Source organism: Geotrypetes seraphini, chromosome 16 (genome assembly GCF_902459505.1).
Source record: "Geotrypetes seraphini chromosome 16, aGeoSer1.1, whole genome shotgun sequence".
Classification (NCBI taxonomy): Eukaryota; Metazoa; Chordata; class Amphibia; order Gymnophiona; family Dermophiidae; genus Geotrypetes; species Geotrypetes seraphini.
In genome coordinates this window covers 18,600,786-18,614,703 of record NC_047099.1, presented here as the reverse complement: position 1 = coordinate 18,614,703, position 13,918 = coordinate 18,600,786, and positions in this window count along the sequence as shown.

Below are 13,918 nucleotides of genomic sequence, written 5' to 3'. Positions count from 1 at the left end.
TGCTCCTGCCTGGCCCTTTTTATGCCACCCCCTCGTGTTATCATCAGGCGGGCTCCCTCTTCTTCACTGATGCAGTGCACAAAGCTGCGGGCAGTGGTTCCTTGTGCATCTCGCGCCTCATCTGGAAGCATTCCCTCTGATGTTGCGACATCAGAGAGAAGGCTTCCAGTTCAGGCGCAGGACGTGCGTAGAAGCCGCTGCCCATGGCTTTGTGCACTGAGTCAGTGAGGAAGAGAGAGCCAGCCCGAAGATAATGCCACATCAGTCGCACCGCGAACCGGCGGTTGAAGAACACTGTTTTGGGCCTGATGCACATGCCGGCCCTTGGACCGGCAGGAAATTTCTGTGGACTGGCACTTGTCCATGGACCAGTGGTTGAAGAACACTGATCTATTGTACTTCCAGTGTTTTTTCCAAGGCCTCATTCTCATCCTGGAGAATCAGCTCTTCATACTCTGTACTGTAAACATGCTTTGGCCTTCTACTTGGAACGCACCAAACCACACAGAACTGCTCCTCAACTTTTTGTCTCCTTTGATCCAAACAAGTTGGGACATCCAATCTCTAAGCATACCATCTCCAATTGGATGGCTGCTTGTATCTCTTTCTGCTATGTCCAGGCTGGATTACAACTACAGAGTCGAGTCACAGCCCACAAAGTCAGAGCAATGGCAGCTTCAGTGGCTTTCCTCAGATCCACACCTATTGAGGAAATTTGCAGAGCTGCTACCTGATCCTTGGTTCATACTTTCATTTCTCACTATTGTCTGGATGTTTTCTCCAGGAAGGGATAGCCATTTTGGCCACAGAGTATTACAAAATGTATTCTCCTAAGTTGCCAAAGCTCCCACCATCCCATTCTGGTTAGCTTGGAGGTCAACCATATATGAGAATAGGCTGCCTGCTTGTCCTGGGATAAAGCACAGTTACTTACCGTATCAGTTGTTATCCAGGGACAGCAGGCAGATATTCTCACAACCCACCCACCTCCCCTGGTTGGCTTCTCTGAACTAAGGAGACTCGCCCTGTGCTGGGCGGGAAGGCACTCACGCATGCGCGGTGCGACTGACTCGAAACTTCTACATTTCTACAAGCAAGTCTGCTTGCGAGGCTGTCCGCATCCAGGCTCCGTGGATGATGTCACCCACATGTGAGAATAGCTGCCTGCTGTCCCTGGATAACAACTGTTATCCCAGGACAAGCAGGCAGGTATTCTCACATATGGGTGATGTCATCCGACGGAGCCCGGATGCGGACGCCTCACAAGCAGATTTGCTTGAAGAAACTCAAAGTTTCGAGTCGCCCACACCGTGCATGCGTGAGTGCCTTCCCACCCAGCACAGAGCGCGTCTCCTCAGTTCTTAGTTTTCCGCGGAGCCGAGAAGCCCGCCTTTGACTCTCTGCGTTCAACTTCGTTCACTTTTTGCCTTATCTTAACCGCGGTTGGTGTTTTTTTCTTCACGAATCATTGTTTTATTTTGTTTCTTTTCTTTTAGTTCCAAAAAATAAAAAATTTTGTCCTCTTCCGTTTGTTTTCCGGGACGGGCTGCTCGGCCACAGCCTGCGAGCTTCGACTTTGCGGTGGCTATTTTTCTGCCTATGTCCTGGCCTGCTACAGGCTTTAAGAGGTATAGCAAGTGTCAGTGCGCGATCTCTCTCAACGGACCCTCACGGATGCTGCCTTAAGTGCCTTGGGCCGAAACATCATCCTAGGTCGTGCCTGCCTTGCCAAACACTTCAGCCTCGTGCTTTCAAGCGTCGTTGCACTCTGGTGGACAAGCTTTTCGAGATGGAGTCTCCTACTGATCCCTCGACTTCGAAGACGTCTTCGGCCTCGACTTCCATCGAGGTTCCTTCTGCACCTCCTGCTTCCACCTCGAGCTTCATCAGACCTTCATCATTTGCAGCGGTTCTTGCTTCGATGTCATCTGCTGTATCTTCCCGTTTCCTCAGGTCAGATAGCTTAGAAGTCGGTTCCACCGGTGGTGATTAAGTGTCCAAGACTACTGTCGAAACACACTCACACTGCCTCGAAGGAACCTCCAGCCAAGGCAGGTGGTCTGGTTTCAGACGCGGAACAATCCTTGCCGGCTTCTTTCCAGACCATATTAGAGAAGCAGTTTCTTCAGTACCTTACTATTATGGGTCCTAAACTGTTTCCTCTTATCCTGCCTGGGCATTCAGCAGACTCCCGCGAGGTCGAGCTGCTTCCTATGTCCCAGTCGGAGCTTCCACACTCTTTGCAGGGAGCAGAGTCTCTGCGAGTGTCTGGTCTGCCATCCAAGCATGAAAAGCAAGGAGCAGATTCTTTGCGAGTGCATCGACGAGAATCCTCACACTCTCAGCAAGGAGCAGAGTCTTTGCGAGTGCATCGATGTTCCTCCTCCAAGCCTCTGGAGCTTCGATCTACAGCCTCTAGTCCTATTCATACATCGGCATCAGCTGCTTACGTCTCCGAGGTGAAATCTCCTCGATCCTCAAGTTCTAGTTCCAGACACAGTTCTCACCACCGTTCGAGGCCTTCATCGAGGCATTCTTCCAGGCATCGTTCTTCGCAGGATAAACCATCTTCCTCGAAGCCTCGCTCTACTCCAAGCTCGACCAGACCACCGACTCCTCATTCGAGGTCTCCGATGCCGGACCTCGAGGATATTCCGGTCTCGATTGCCTCATCCAAGTCACCAGGTTCCTTTGATGCTTTTTTCCATACCGAAGCTTCTTCTTCGACACAAGCTGCCTTCTTGAGGCAAAGCATTGTCAGATCAGCTATCTTTCTCGTCTTTCCTGCGAAAGATGGCTGTAGACTTGGATGTACAATTGGATACTGGCTCCAAATATTCTAAGGAATATCTAGAAGTCATGAGTCTTCCTCAGCCTCCGGCAGAGTCTCTCAAGCTTCCACTTCATAAGCTTTTGAACCGTACTTTTGCTCGATGCATGGAGACTCCCTTTTCCATGCCAGCAGTTCCAGGAAAATTGGACTCGAGGTATAAGACTGTGCATCGCAAGGGATTTGACAACTCACAGTTATCTCATCAATCCCTGCTTGCTGAATCCTCCTTGAAGAGATCCCATCCTTCCAAGGTCTATGCCACAGTTCCTCCTGGAAGGGAGGGGAAGACTATGGACAAATTTGGACATCGCATCTACCAGAATGCTATGATGTCCTCTAAAGTCCTCAATTATAATTTTTATTTCATCACTTATTTTGAATTTCTTATTTCTCTTCTACCGAAGTTTTTGGCTTATATGGATAACCACATGCATTTTGAGTTTCAAGAAGTCATTGCTTCTTTCTCTCAGTTACATCTCCCTCTCCTGCAATCATCTTATGATGCCTTTGAGTTATCTGCCCGAGCGGCTGCTCGCTCTGTGGCTATGCGTCGTCTTGCATGGCTTTTTACCATTGACATGGATTCTAACCTTCAAGACCGCTTAGCTAACCTTCCTTGTCAAGGCAACAACATTTTTGATGAATCCATCGAGGTAGCCACCAGGAAATTATCTGACCATGAATAATCTTTTGCTTCAATCGTCAGACCTAAACCAAACCAGCTCCTGCCAAGCCTGCATGCCCTGCTGTTATATATCAAAGGCGTTTTGCTCCAAAGCCGGCTCTTTATACTCGCCCTCCTTTGAAAACACAGCAACCTCAAAAGCAACAGAAATCCCAACCTTCTGCTGCACCTAAGGCTTCTCAGCCTTTTTGACTGTTTACAACAGAGCATAACCTCCACCGTTCTGTCTCTGTCTCTTTTTCCCCCGTAGGAGGTCGTCTCCATCATTTTTACAACCGATGGACGTTAATTACATCCGACCTCTGGGTGCTTACCATCATCAGAGAAGGATACTCTCTCCATTTCACTCAGGTTCCACCGGAGCTTCCTCCAAGAGAGTATCCTTCCAATCCATCCCAGACCGCCCTTCTTCTTCAGGAAGCTCAAGATCTGCTTCATCTCCATGCCATCGAACCAGTTCCCTTGGAACAGCAGAACAGGGGGTTTTACTCCCATTACTTCCTTGTTCCAAAGAAGACGGGCGATCTGCGACCCATTTTGGATCTCAGGGCTCTCAATAAATTTCTAGTCAAAGAAAAATTTTGAATGTTGTCCCTGGCATCCCTTTATTCCCTTCTTGAGCAGAACGACTGGTTATGCTCTCTAGATCTTAAGGAGGCCTACACTCACATTCCCATTCATCCGGCCTCCCGTCAATACCTCAGATTTCAGGAGAGGAATCTGCATTATCAATACAGAGTTCTACCCTTCGGCCTGGCCTCATCTCCCAAAGTGTTCACCAAGTGCCTGGTAGTGGTAGCAGCAGCTCTAAAAAATCATGGTCTTCAAGTATTTCCTTACCTCGACGATTGGCTCATCAAAGATTCCACATCTCAAGGGGTTATTGTAGCGACCCAACGGACTACCTGGTTCCTACAAAGTTTGGGATTCGAAATCAACTTTACCAAATCTCAACTTCAGCCCTCAGAGAATCTACAATTCATTGGAGCTGTTCTGGACACTGTCCAACTCAGAGCATTTCTTCCACAACAACGTCAGGAAGCTCTTCTTCAACTCTGTCACACAGTGTCTTCCCGCTCTTCCATCTCAGCGAGACACATGATGGTACTTCTGGGTCACATGGCCTCTACAGTACATGTGATTCCTTTTGCCAGACTTCACCTCAGAATTCCTCAGTGGACCCTGGCATCTCAATGGACGCAGGTTTGCGATCCTCTTTCTCGACACATCACAGTCACTTCTTCTTTGAAGCAGTCTCTCTGTTGGTGGATGCTCTCTTCCAATCTTTCCAGAGGTTTGCTTTTTCAACCGCCACCTCATCAGAAGGTCCTCATGACAGACTCTTCGACCTACGCTTGGGGCGCTCATCTCGATGGTCTCCGTACTCAAGGCCTCTGGACCAGTACGGATCGTCAGTGTCATATCAATCAGTTGGAACTCAGAGCGATCCTTAAAGCTCTCCAGGCTCCTTCACGACACAGTAGTCCTCGTTCGCACAGACAATCAAGTCGCCATGTATTATGTCAACAAACAGGGAGGGACAGGATCTGCCTCCCTTTGTCAAGAAGCTCTGGAGGTTTGGGACTGGGCAATCCGCCACAACACCTTCCTCAAAGCTGTCTACATTCAAGGGGCAACGAATTGCTTGGCGGACAACTTAAGTCGTCTCCTGCAACTTCACGAATGGACTCTTCATTCCTCGTCCCTTCATCACATTTTTTCACAGTGGGGAACGCCACAGATAGACCTCTTCGCAGCTCCCTACAACTACAAACTGCCTCTGTTCTGCTCCAGGATATACTTTCCTCACCGCCTCGAGGCAGATGCTTTTCTTCTGGAATGGACAAATCTTTTCCTCTACGCATTTCCTCCATTCCCTCTCATTCTCAAGACTCTGGTCAAATTGAAGAACGATCATGCCACCATGATTCTAATCGCTCCTCGGTGGCTGAGACAACCATGGTACTCCCTTCTACTTCAACTCAGCAGCAGGGACCATATCTTCTACCAGTTTTTCCTTCTCTGCTTACACAAAGTCAAGGATCTCTGCTTCATCCCAACCTGCAGTCTTTACACCTGACAGCCTGGTACCTCTCAACATAATCCCTCTTCAGTTTTCTCAATCTGTAAGAGACATTTTAGAAGCTTCTAGAAAGCTTACAACTAGACAATGCTATCACAAAAATGGACTAGATTTCTACATGGTGTTTTTCTCATCATAAGGAGCCTCAGCATTCCTCTTTATCTTCTGTTTTGGACTATCTTTTGCACTTATCCAATTGTGGCTTCAAGTCTACATCTATACGAGTCCATCTCAGTGCAATTGCGGCTTTTCATCAGCCTATTGACGGGAAACCCCTCTCTGCAGTGGTTTCCAGATTCAAGAAAGGACTTTTCAATGTCAAACCTCCTCTCAAACCGCCTCCTGCGGTTTGGGACCTCAATGTTGTCCTTTCTCAACTCATGAAGCCTCCATTTGAACCAATTGATAAGGCTCATCTAAAGTATCTCACTTGGAAAGTTGTGTTTCTTATTGCCCTCACTTCTGCACGACGAGTCAGTGAGCTGCAAGCTTTAGTTACTGACCCACCATTCACTGTGTTCCATCATGACAAGGTGGTTTTTCATACTCATCCGAAATTCCTACCTAAAGTGGTCTCAGAATTTCATCTCAACCAATCTATCGTACTTCCAGTGTTTTTTCCAAAGCCTCATTCTCACGCTGGAGAATCAGCTCTTCATACTCTGGACTCTTAACGTGCTTTGGCCTTCTACTTGGAATGCACCAAACCACACAGAACTGCTCCTCAACTTTTTGTGTCCTTCGATCCAAATAAGTTGGGACATCCTATTTCTAAGCGTACCATCTCCAACTGGATGGCGGCTTGTATCTCTTTCTGCTATGCCCAGGCTGGATTACCCCTTCATAATAAAGTCACAGCCCGTAAAGTCAGAGCAATGGCAGCTTCAGTTGCTTTCCTCAGATCTACCCTATTGAGGAAATTTGTAAGGCTGCTACTTGGTCCTCAGTTCATACCTTCATTTCTCACTATTGTCTGGATACTTTCTCCAGACGGGATGGACAGTTTGGCCACACAGTATTACAAAATTTATTCTCCTAAATTGTCAACACTCCCTCCATCCATCCTATTCTGGTTAGCTTGGAGGTCACCCATATGTGAGAATACCTGCCTGCTTGTCCTGGGATAAAGCACAGTTTCTTACTGTAACAGGTGTTATCCAGGGACAGCAGGCAGCTATTCTCACAACCCACCCACCTCCCCTGGTTGGCTTCTCTGCTAGCTATCTGAACTGAGGAGAAGCGCCTTGTGCTGGGCGGGAAGGCACTCGCGCATGCGCGGTTCGGGCGACTCAAAATTTCTTCAAGCAAGTCTGCTTGTGAAGCGTCCGCATCTGGGCTCTTGTCGGATGACATCACCCATATGTGAGAATAGCTGCCTGCTGTCCCTGGATAACACCTGTTACCGTAAATAACTGTGCTTTACTGCAGATGGGCAGACTAGATGGGCCATTTGGCCTTCATTTGCCCTCATGTTTCTATGTAACTTGGTAACATTTAAGTAACATTTATGTTGTTGAAATACATATATGGGCTTATTTCCAAAAGAGAAAAACATTTGAAAAGCTGTACATTGTGGCACATGGACATTATTTTTTCCTAAACATTCACATTGATCTCTCTCTCTTTGTATATATAAAAATATAGTTTATATACACATTAATTGAACCACACACAAAAGAAAAATATCCAGTTCATTGCACCAAGGTTAGCAACTCAAGTGGTGACATACATCACAGTTTGTAGAAGCACTTTTTCTCAAAAATTAGTTTAATTACACTGTATATAAATATAAATAGTATAAATACAACAAAGAAGAGCAGGATGATGTAAACAGATGTAGCATAAATTTCTTTTCAGAAGGGTAAAATGTACCTGGATTCAGCATGAATTATTTCCATTTATCAAAGAAAATGACCCCAAAATATCCACAGAGAAGAAAATCCAGAAGAAACCAAAAGAATCTCTGTGGAGTGACAATGTTCCTTAAATGGACTTTATTTGAAAATGTCAAAGTTCCAAAGGTACACTAAAATCATTCACATAAAAGCCTTAAAGGACCTAGTCCGCTAGCGACGCAGGACCCAACACGGTCCATGTTTCGACAAAAAGTCTTCTTCTGGGGTCCTTGCGAGTCCTATAATGGTGAATACATGGGAAAGTTAATATGTGGTGAGCTGGGAGTGAGACACTGCTTGCATTTATACCAGATCCACCTGGATCCAGCAGGAATTATCTCCTTGGGGGCTGGGACTAACTGCATTAAGCACTGATGTTCCCCAGAAGTGCTGGATCCACCCGGATTCTCACCTGAGGGCTGAAAGAAACAGGATCCAGAAAGAATTCTCTCTAGGCATGATTCATTGGATCTTGCAGGAATTCTGACTATGAGCAGTGTCCACCTGGGTTCTGCAATAATTCCATCTAGAAGAGCTCGATTCAACTGGATCCTGTATTTATTTCCACCAGAAGGGCTGGATGCACCTGGATTCTACAGCTAGATATTTCCACAAAATGCCACCCTCCCTCCAAGAATGCCTATGCACGTGCAGACTACATTTCTCTGTACTCCACTACCCGTAGGCAGGGGAGTTAGGAGAAGAGGTATGTTTTTATTGCTTTCCTATAGTTCAGGAGTCCTTTAAGGGATCTGATTTGTGGGGGCAGTTGATTCCAGTGGCTCAGTATGAAGTGGGAATAGGAACATCATTTGGTGGTTTGCAGTTCAAGGGCATGACCAGGGGGCGTTTTGAGGCGTATTTTCCTTCGGAATGTATGGAGGAAGTTTGATTGTCGTATAGCCCGTTACCATGTTGTGCAAGGATTTAAACGCTGGCATCAGGCCCTTGAAAACACAATGTTTGGCTAAGGGCAGCCAGTAAGCTGATGATAAGAGCCTGGGAGATAGCAATACGGGTGTAGCCATAGGGGGCCAAGGTTCCCCCGCCCTGTCCCCCATTCTTGCCCCAGAAGTAGTGCATATATTGTCTGGCATTCCCCCACCCCACAACCTATGCAATACAGCATCTCTCTTCTTTCCCTTCTCCCCATGGTCCGGGGTCTCTCACTTTCCCCAGCCTCAGCTCTATCTCTTTGCACAAAACTTTCATCTATTTGTTATTTTTTTGGCAACTACATCCACTTGTCCAGGCTCAGTATTAAACTACTTCCCTTGCAAACAGCTGGTGCAGGGTTTGAGTGTCCAATTAGCACACTTAAAGAAAAAGAGCACGAATATTCTCCATCAGCCAAAACATATCTCGAACCTGCATCCATAGTCAAAGAAGTTGCTCCGTGTTCTATTAACCTTCAAGCACTACTCCATGTCCCACAATCCCATCCTCTTTTCCCTCTCATCTTGCAAAATGCCAAGCATCCCTGATCAACAGAGCAGCAGAGGACAGGACACAAATTCTATAAACTTCTTCAGGGATTCTGTGCCAGATCAAAGTTTTAGATGGCCAAAAGGATAAGAGATGCTCAGACCACAGGGCCCCCTGGAGGTGCGGGGCCCAGAGCAGTTGCTATGTTTGTCCTCCCCTAACACCGGCCCTGTTGGGTGAAGAGTTATTACCCCTGACACCAGCAAGCCAAGAAGAGAAGGGAAAAAGTTACACCTGGTGGAATTCTGTAAAAAAAGTTTGGAAATTCTGCATACAATATTTCAAAATTCTGCAAAGTTTATCTGTAGTGTTTTACGTAGAATTCTATCCTGAGGCCTGAAATTCCTTTCTGCCTTTTCCATTTTCAGGTTCCAGCCTCCTCAGTTCCTTTTCTCATTCCAATTGCAGTTCTGCTTCCATTTAAATCCCGCCCCTCTCACTGGCACCCTGAATACCCTCCTTGCCCCCCCATAATGTGGCCCCTCTCTCCATCTCTCAATTAGCTAAGAATCTCTTCCTCCCTGTTTCTGGTCTTGGTCACTCTCTCTTCCTCTCTCTACTATTCTAAACCCCCCTTGTGAGTCTAGCATCCTATCCCCTCACCCCACTCGTCACCTCTGTCACTTGCACTCTGAGTCCAGGATTCTGTATAGGACAACTGGGAGGGGAGGCCTACACTAACCCCGATTCTGTAACCGGCGTCCATGTTACAGATGTCGGTTACAGAATCGGGTTAGAGTAGATGCGGCCGCTACACTTATTTTGGCAAGGGATCTCCCTGCTGCGATAAGTATAGCAGCCATGGCCGCCTATCCGATCGGCAGCAGGAGGGTGCCCAACCCCTCCTGCAGGAAGGCCACCCCCCCCTCCGGACCTCCCCCCCATGCTAACACCCCCCAATGACCCCCCCTAACCTACTCCCAACTACTAATTGTTGGCCGGACGGATGGGTCTTGCTGCCGTCCAGCCGGCAGGCCCGTCCCTTCCCAGCCCATCCCCACTAAGCCTAAGGCCTGATTGGCCAGGCTCTAGAAGCCTGGAACAATCAGGCCTTGGGCATAGCGGGTCCACCCATCCACACTAAACCTAAGGCCTGATTGGCCCAGGTGCATAGAGCTTTTAGAGTCACATCATACAGGGCCTCACCGCAAGAGGGGAAAGCTTTTAAGGATCGGAATTGCAGGAGGCTTATGCTTGGCCTTACTGACATCAGAAGTAATAAAAAAGAAAATTAAAAATATATCCATTGTCCACGTCAGGAAAGAATGAAATCTTAAAATTGATAAAGGATCCAGGTATATCCAGATGATCCAGAATATCCGGGTTTTACCCTGTCCACATCTGATTCCATGATGTCACCACTGTTTCACCATTAAATTAACGAACTCAATGCAACACTTTCCGTACTGCTTTAGTTTTTCGTGTAGCAAACAGTATACAGATCAGGGTAAGTTATGTTTCTCTTGTTCCCTCACTGGATACTTTGGTTTATTAGTATTGGCTGTTTAAGATTCTTTTTTATTGTTACGTTTCTGTATGATTTTCCTCTCTCATCTTCATTTTCTGCCTCTGGTATCGGCCGTTGCTATTAGGTGACATCTTGTCTGTACACAGTCCATTTATAATGGCCACATAAAGGTATTGGTTCCCCTTTCTTTTTTGACACAGTCTAAAGCAGTGGTCTCAAACTCGCGGCCCACGGGCTACATGCGGCCCGAAAGGTACTATTTTGAGGCCCTCGGTATGTTTATCATAATCATAAGTAAATTAAAACAGTTTCTTGATCATATGTCTCTTTAGCTATAAATTACAATATTATCATTAAGACTTAGCCAAAAGGAAAGATTTATAAACTATAAACTAAACTAAACTAAACTAAACCTTAAGTTTATATACCGCATCCTCTCCACCCATGCAAAATTATCATTTCTTTAATATAACATTAACTATTTTTTAATTTTTTTTTTTTTGAGGCCCTCCAAGTACCTACAAATCCAAAATGGGTTTGTTTGAGACCACTGGTCTATAGCCCTAGTCATCGTCTTCTTTTTTGACATAGCCCTAGCTTTCTCTGTTTATCCTGGTTTTTTAAGCATACTATTTTGGCATCTATTATCTAATATAATAAAACGCTAGGCCGCGCATGCGCAGTTCCATAGCGTGCGTTCGTTTTCCGTGAGATGTATAGCATCTCAGATAGGAGTGGCATGCGCCCGAAACACTCTCTCTCCTCCCCCGAGACGGATGTCGGACACAGAGGCTGTCGGCCCGTGCTGTTTTTTGATCTGCCCTGCTCCTTGCCTGAAGTCCTCTCTCTTCCCCCGAGGCTGATGTCGGACGCGGTGGCTGTCTCTCCCGAGGCGGATGATCTTATGGGAATCAATGTTCTTCGCTCTGCCCTGCTACTTGCCTTACTATATTTTTAAGTTGAAAGAACAGGCAGCGGCTCCTCTCAGGATCCCCACCTGCGTCGGAAGTCCAATGCAGTCGGGGATCTTGAGAGGAGCCGCCGTCGCCGTGTCTTTCAACTTAAAAATATACTAAGGCAAGGAGCAGGGCAGAACGATCTTCAAAATGGCGGCAAATCGATCTCCGTTCCTCCCGGGGGGGTGGCGGGGGTCTGGGAGGAGAGGTTTTGCGGCCACTCAGCGCCCCCACCGAGGAGCCCAGCAACTTTCCTCTGTCCGGGACCCGACTCATTTGCCGCCCCCCCTCTTCCCTTACCGCGGGCCCGACTGGCGATTTAAGCAGCGTGTCAGCACTCTTCACATACTGCTTCGGGCCCTTCTACTGCCCTGATTTACTCTGGCACGTCCGGAGCAAATCAGGGCAGTAGAAGGGCCTGAAGCAGCGTGTGAAGAGTGCTGACACGCTGCTTAAATCGCCATGTGTAGTCGGGCCCGCGGGAAGGGAAGGGAAGGGGGGGCGACAAAGGACTCGGGCCCGCATTTGTAGTCGCGACTGTGGGAAGGGAAAGAGGGTAGAGGAAACGCTAATGCAGGCAAAGGGAACTGGTGTGGGGGGAGGGAATGCAGCTTTGCACAGACAGACAGAGGGAGGAAGGAAGAGAGAAAGACAAGAAGAAAGATACAGGGGCAGGTGCACAGGGAACTGGTGTGGGAGGAGGGAATGCTGCTTTGGACAGACAGACGGAGGAAGGGACACAGAAAGACAAGAAGAAAGACACAGGAGCAGGTGCGGGACAGCAGGAGTCGTGTCAGGAGGGGTGCGGGATGCCGCAGAGGGAACTTTTCCAATGGGTGCAACTGGGCGGCTGTCGGGAGCCTCTGATCACGGGCAGAGCAAGGTAAGTGTATCATAGGGATAAGAAGGAGGAGGGGGGATAAAAAGGAAGGGACGCCTACTGCTGGACAGGGAGAAGGAAAGAGGTGCTGATGGACAGGGAGGGTGAAGAAAAAAGAACGGAGGCCTAATGTTGGACAGGGGGAAAAGAAGGTGCTGCTGGACAGGGGGGAGGTAAAACAAAGGGAGAAGGGCTGCTGCTGCATAAGGAGACCTGTGAAGGGGTGGTGGTGGACACAGGGGAGGTAAAAGGAAGGGAGAATGGACAGGGGGAGCAGGCAAGGGGTGCTGATGGACAGCCAAGGAAAAAGAAAGACAGAAAGAAAGAAAGCGGCTAAGGAGAGAGAGAGAAAGAAATAAAGAGAGACACACACACATATATTCTAGCACCCGTTAATGTAACGGGCTATAAGACTAGTATCACATAATTAGTTGTCTCAGGTTTGTAGTTCAACATTTTATATTAGTTCATTTGTGTTTCTCTGTAGGGCTCCGCTATCCCATGGTCAGCTATTTATCCACACCACCAATTGTGTTAGTTATTATATGATCATAAAGCCCCTTATCTTTATGGAACATTAGATAGTGCCCGTGAATAAGATTGACGTACATCTGTTCCTACTGGAAAGCTTTTAGAGCAGCCACGAGCGCCTATGATTATGTAGCTTGTTATCCCAGGACAAGCATGCAGCATATTGTCACATGTGGGTGACATCATCCATGGAGCCCCAATGCGGACAGCTACCAAAGTGTATGTACACTTTAAGATCTTTAGAAAGTTCATGACTGTGCATGCATGAGTGTCTTTCTGCCTGACGTAGGTGCGCGTTGTCTCAATTCTGATTTTTCCGCAGAGCCAGAAAGTCATGTGTAAGATGGTCTCCAATCAATTTTTGGCTTCCTGCTTGTGCGGTTTTCTTCTTTTTCTAATTTTCGGTAACATAGAGCCATCACAGGTATCTTCGACACCAGCTAAACCCTCGACATCGAAGGCATCACCATCATCAGAAGTACCTGCTTCCATGTCGGTGTCGCAGTCTATCGTTCCGTCAGGTGAGCCAGCTAAGAGGTCACCAGCTTCCCAGACGGTGTCTCAGGCCACAAAGGTACAGAGTCAAGTCGTACCGGCCAAATGGAGACCATTGATGCAACTCGCTTCCACCTCTAGGGTGCATCTTCATCATTGTCCTCTCCGGAGCGAGCCATGGCACCATTGATACCAGTTTCCAAACCACAGGTATCTATACAGGCCTTCAAGAATAAGCTCGATGCTCTCTTTAAACTGGAGTTTAGGGACATGTTCCAAATGCTCACTCCCATGTCAGCTCCTCCGTAAGCTTTGCTAGATCTTTCTTCATGTTGTTCGCACCATCCGGTGTGTCTACTCTAATGCCGATTTTGGTATCATCTCCAAATGGGCAAATCTTACTCGACAACCCTTAAGCAATATCATTTATAAAAAAATGTTAAAAAGAACAGGCCCAAGAACAGAACCTTGAAGCACACCACTAGTAACATCCAGTTCCTCAGAGCGATCTCTATTGATCACTACCCTCTGTTGCCTTCCACTCGACCAATTCCTGACCCAGCCCTTCACTTTAGGACCCATCCCGAGGGAACTCAGTTTATTTATT